At 37.6% G+C, this 5,443-nt stretch overlaps 1 pseudogene; it reads left to right on the forward strand.

Annotated features, from left to right (window-relative positions):
• The first annotated feature begins 4,484 nt into the window (after positions 1-4,484).
• On the forward strand, positions 4,485-4,585 carry LOC116580358 (annotated as a pseudogene).
• Positions 4,586-5,443: the final 858 nt, after the last annotated feature.

Raw genomic sequence — 5,443 nt, forward strand, 5'->3', positions numbered from 1 at the left:
TCTTCATTTGACCTTGCAAGACTCCCTTAAACATTTCTTGCAGGGTAGGTCTAGTGAGAACCAGCTCCTGGCAATGTCTTCATTTCTCTGTCAATTTTGAAGGGAAGTTTTTCTAGATATAGGATTCTTGGTTGAAAGGTTTTTTCCTTTGGCATTCTGCATATATTGACCCACTGTCTTCTGGCCTCCAAGATTTCTACTGAGAAATCTGATAATTTCATTTCATTTCATTCATTTCATTTCATCCCTTATATGTAATGATTCACTTCTCATCATTTTGAAGATTCTCTTTGTCTTTTGAAAGTTTGTAATGTGTCTTGTGGATCTCTTTTTATCAATTATTTTTTAAATTGAAATATAGTTGATACAGGCATGGATCTCTTTGACTTCATTTTTTTTTTTAAGATTTTATTTTATTTGACAGAGAGAGATCACAAGTAGGCAAAGAGGCAGGCAGAGAGAGAAAGAGAGAGGAGGAAGCAGGCTCCCCGCTGAGCAGAGAGCCCCATGTGGGACTCGATCCCAGGACCCTGAGATCATGACATGAGCTGAAGGCAGAGGCTTAACCCACTGAGCCAGCCAGGCACCCTGATTTCATTTTATATAGAGGTTGGTGTGCTTCTTGGATGTGTATGTTTACATCTTTAATCAAATTTGGGACATTTTCAGCATTATTTCTTCCAATAATTTCTTCAGATTTTTTTCTGTCTTCCCCCATGCCTTTTCTCCTTCTTGGACCCGCATGATGCATATATTGACCACCTTGATGATATCCCAGAAGTCCTTTAGGATGTTTGCTTTTCCCTAATATTTTTTCTTTCTGTTCCTCATACTCACTAATTTTCATTGTTCTATATCCAAGTTCCTGGAGGCTTTCTTCTGCTGCCTTTGGATCCCTCTAGTGAATCTTTCATTTCAGTACTTTTCAGGTCCAGAATTTCTTTTCTTTTTTAGATTTCCACTCTTTATTGATATGTCCATTTTGTTTGCACATTATTTTCCTGACTTTCTCCACATTTTCCTTTAGTTTTTGAGCATCTTTAAGTCAGTTGTTTTAAGGTCTTTGCCTAGTATATCTGCTATTAGTTCTTTTTCAGGGACAGTTTCATTGATTAATTTGTATTTTCTTTGAATGCTCCATACTTTCCTATTTCTTTGTATGCCTTTTGATTTTGGTGTTGTTGATTCAGTTGGCCATTTGAATCTAGTAAGTATGGTAACTGGCTTACCTTAAAAAGATAAATCAGATTTTCTCCCCTCCCCAGGGTTTGCTGTTTTGTTTTGCTTTGGAGGTTATTTGTTTATTTTGGGGTTTTGGTTTTGGTATTAGTTTTTGATTGTTGTATGTCATCTCTGTACCAAGGAGAAGTCTGAAGTTTATAGGTCATAGATCTTTTCTGATCTAAGACCTTGTGTTCCATTTCCAGATCATAGAGTAAAAAGATATCTCTGCAGACCCATTCCCAAGTAAAAGAAGTAAAGCTGAAAAATAACATTTGAAATTCCACAACTAAACATTTACAATATGAAACACATCCTAAGGTCATATAGCAAATGAAATATTCTTCCAAAAAAATTTACTGAAACTTGGCAAGAACATCAGGAGTCTGGCATTTAAAATATGACCTGTTCCCTCCTGCACTCTGGAGCTCCCCTTGATAGAAGCTTCATTGTAGGTAGGTATGACCAAGAAGATGGGGCTCCTCTCCCTCCAGGTCTTGATCAAGTGTTGCCATATCTCAGAGGGAGGGGGATAATGCAAGTGTTTCTCATCCTTACCAACTCAGTTGAAGAGGCTAAATGCCTGATGAGTATAGTTGAGCACTTAGGGACTTCTGCCACCAGCCCCTACCTTACATAGGTGGGGTACTCTACTCAAGCACAGTAAGCTCAGAATACTGGGACCTGACTGTCCTCATCTCAAGTCACATTTTAGACAGATTCTACACTGAGAGAGGCAGGGATAAGAAGCACAATGCCCAGAATAGTTGTTCAGCGATTTTGCCCAGAGGGAATAGCAGTCTGTAAGAAAAGAGCTCTGAAGCTCTCTCCAAAGGAACTGATTTTATTTGAAACAGTATAGGAAAATTCAAGGCTGAGGGCAATGTTAAAGCAAATAGTTCCTCTCAATTAAAAATAATAACCAAAACCATAGAATAGCTATTTCATCATACACAACTGGGGCATGAGCTAATAAGTACTATATATTTTAAGGCTAATAGTACAATTACATAAATGTTTTTTCCATACAACTTTTAAAATCTCCTAGGAAGAAATATGAAGCTATACTGTATTATATACTGTACTTTTTACACTGCACTTTTGTCCTATACTGTTGCTACTTTTGTTTTATTTGATTTTGAATTTCTGTCCAGAATTACTTTGTTTCAACATGAAGAACATTCTTCAGTATTTCTTTTTAAGGTAAGCCAGGTAGGAATGAACTCTCAGTTTCTATTTTCTGGGAATGTCTATTTTACCACCTTTTGGGGGAGAGGTGTTGGGGGAGGAACAGAGAGAGAGAGAGAGAATCTTAAGTAGACTTCACACCCAGCATGGAGCCCAATATGGGACTTGATCTCACAACCCCAAGATCATAACCTGAGCCAAAATTAAGAGTTGGATGCTTAACTGATGCTTAACCGACTGAGCCACCCAGGCACCCCACCATCATTTTGAAAGATAATCTTGCTGGTCATAAGATTGGTTGGTAGAATTTTCCCTCTTGAACAATTTGAATATGTTTTCCCACTGCCTTATGTCCTCTATTGTTTCTAATGAGAAGCAAGCTGTTAATCTTATTGGGGTACCTTTGTGAGTGATACATTGATTTCCTCTTGCTTCTCTCAAGATATTCTCCTTGTCTTTGACTTTCAGCATTTTTACCTTTATGTATCTCTTTGTGGGTGTCTTCATGGATCCTGCTGGGAGTTTGTTGAGCTTCTGGTATGTATAGATTAATGCTTGTCAAAAAATTAGGGATGGTTTGGGGTGCCTGGGTGGCTCCATTGGTTATGTGTCCAAGACTCTTGATTTTGGCTCAGGTCATGGTCTTGGGATCCTGAGATCAAGCCCCTGTGTTGGGCTTCATGCTCAGTGCAGAGTCTGCCTATCCCTCCTCTCTTTTCCTCTCTCTCATAAATAAAATTCTTGAAAAAACTGGGTATGGTTTTAGCCATTCTTTCTTTCTTTCTTTCTTTTTAAACTTCTTTGATATTTTAATACTGTGAGGATATTTTAAACAGGTGTTTTTTAAAAATATATTTTATTTATTTATTTGACAGAGAGAGATCACAAGTAGGCAGAGAGGCAGGCAGAGAGAGAGAGGAGGAAGCAGGCTGCCTGCTGAGCAGAGAGCCCAATGCAGGACTCGATCCCAGGACCCTGAGATCATGACCTGAGCCGAAGGCAGTGGCTTAACCCACTGAGCCACCCAGGCGCCCCTAAACAAAGGTGTTTTTAAAAGTACTTATTTTCACTTCACAAACTACATTTAACCATTATTTCTTTAAATATTTTTCCTCTTCATTTTTTTCTCTCCTCCTTGTTTTCTCATTAAATGTACATTGATGCACCTAAAGATGTTCCAAATTTATCTAAGTCTCTGTCCATTAGCCTTCATTCTATTTTCTCTGTTCTTCAGATTTTATAATATCTGTTTACCTATCTTCAAGTTTTCTGATTCTTCTGCCAATTGAAATCTACTGGTTACCTCTTGTGATTTTTTTTTTTAAATGTTAGTTATGGCATTCTTCAACTCCAGAATTGCCATTTGGTTATTTTTATTATTTCTATCTCTTTACTGATATTCTCTACTTGATAAAATATTATCTCCATATCTTCGTTCTTGTTCCTTTTTCTTCCTAAAAACTGGATTAGTCTCCAACTATCTTTTCCCCTGAATGCTCTGTGAAGCATCTGCCTCATTTGTATTATTTCCAGCCCATTAGGCTCCACTGATTTCCTGCTGTTTGCTCTGCTGTTTTCAACAATTTCTTGGAGGTGTAAATTGCTCAGTAGTCTGATCCAATTTAATTCTGGAAGGGATAGTTTTTAAGATCAATCTTTGAGGTGTGTTTTGATCTCAGGATTTATAACATACATAGATATGTATAACAATAAGAGTGCAGAAAGTGGGAGGATGGAATGAAACTACATAGGAGTAACATATACATCAGTGGAATTAAGTTGCTATAACCCCAAAGTCAATTCTACATTAAGATGTATATGGTATGTGGGGCACCTGGGTGGTTCAGTCAGGTGTCTGCCTTCAGCTCAGGTCATGATCCCAGGGTCCTGGGATCAAGCCCCACGTCGGGCTTCCTGCTCAGCAGGGAATCTGCTTTTCCCTTTCCCCCTGCTCCTCCATCCCTACTCATGCTTGCTCTCTCATTCTTTCTCAAATAAATAAAAATTTTAAAAGATGTATATGGTATGCTTCAGAGAATCTACTAAGAAAATAACTTGAAATATATAGTGAATGAGTGCTCGCTTCAGCAGCACACATTCTAAAATTGGAACAATGCAAAGAAGATTAGCATGGCCCTTGTGCAAATAGGTGATGGGTTAATAGGAGGGCACTTGTGATGAGCAACAGGTGTTGTATGTGAGTGATGAATCACTAAATTCTACACCTGAAACTAATATTATGCTGTATGGTAACTGGAATTTTTTTTAAAGATTTTAATTAATTAGTTTATTTGACAGAGAGAGAGAGATCACAAGTAGGCAGAGAGGCAGGCAGAGAGAGAGGGGGAAGCCAGCTTCCTGCTGAGCAGAGAGCCCGATGCGGGGCTCAATCCCAGGACTCTGAGATCACGATCTGGGCTCAAGGCAGAGGCTTAACCCACTGAGCCACCCAGGTGCCCCTGGAATTTAGATAAAAACTTGAAAAACATACATAGTGAATGAGAAGAGAATCAAAATTTGTCACTATATAAAACAAACTAACACCAAGGAAGGCAATAGTGGAAAAAATGAGAGACAATAAGATACAGGAAACAACAAAATAGCAAAAATAAATCATTATCAGTAATTGCTTTAAATGTAAAGGGATTAAACTCCCCAACCAAAAGATGTAGATTGGCAGAATGGATAGAAAACAAAACATAATCCAAATATATGATGTCTACAAGAGACTCACTTTAGATCCAAGACACATAGTTTAAAAATGAAATGATTGGGAAAGATATTGTGAATAATTACTAAAATAGAGAAGGAATGGCTAATACACAAAATTGACTAAATTGACTAATACACAAAATTGAGTAAATTAAAAACTGTTACAAGAAACAAAGAAGGACATTATATAATATAATGATAATGAGGTCAATATACCAAGAAGATACATCAGTTACAAACATAAATGTGGCAAACATCAGAGCTCTGAAATATGTGAAGCAAATGCTGACAGAATTGAAGGGAGAGACTTCAGTACCCTACT

The sequence above is a fragment of the Mustela erminea genome, chromosome 19, assembly GCF_009829155.1.
Source record: "Mustela erminea isolate mMusErm1 chromosome 19, mMusErm1.Pri, whole genome shotgun sequence".
NCBI lineage: Eukaryota > Metazoa > Chordata > Mammalia > Carnivora > Mustelidae > Mustela > Mustela erminea.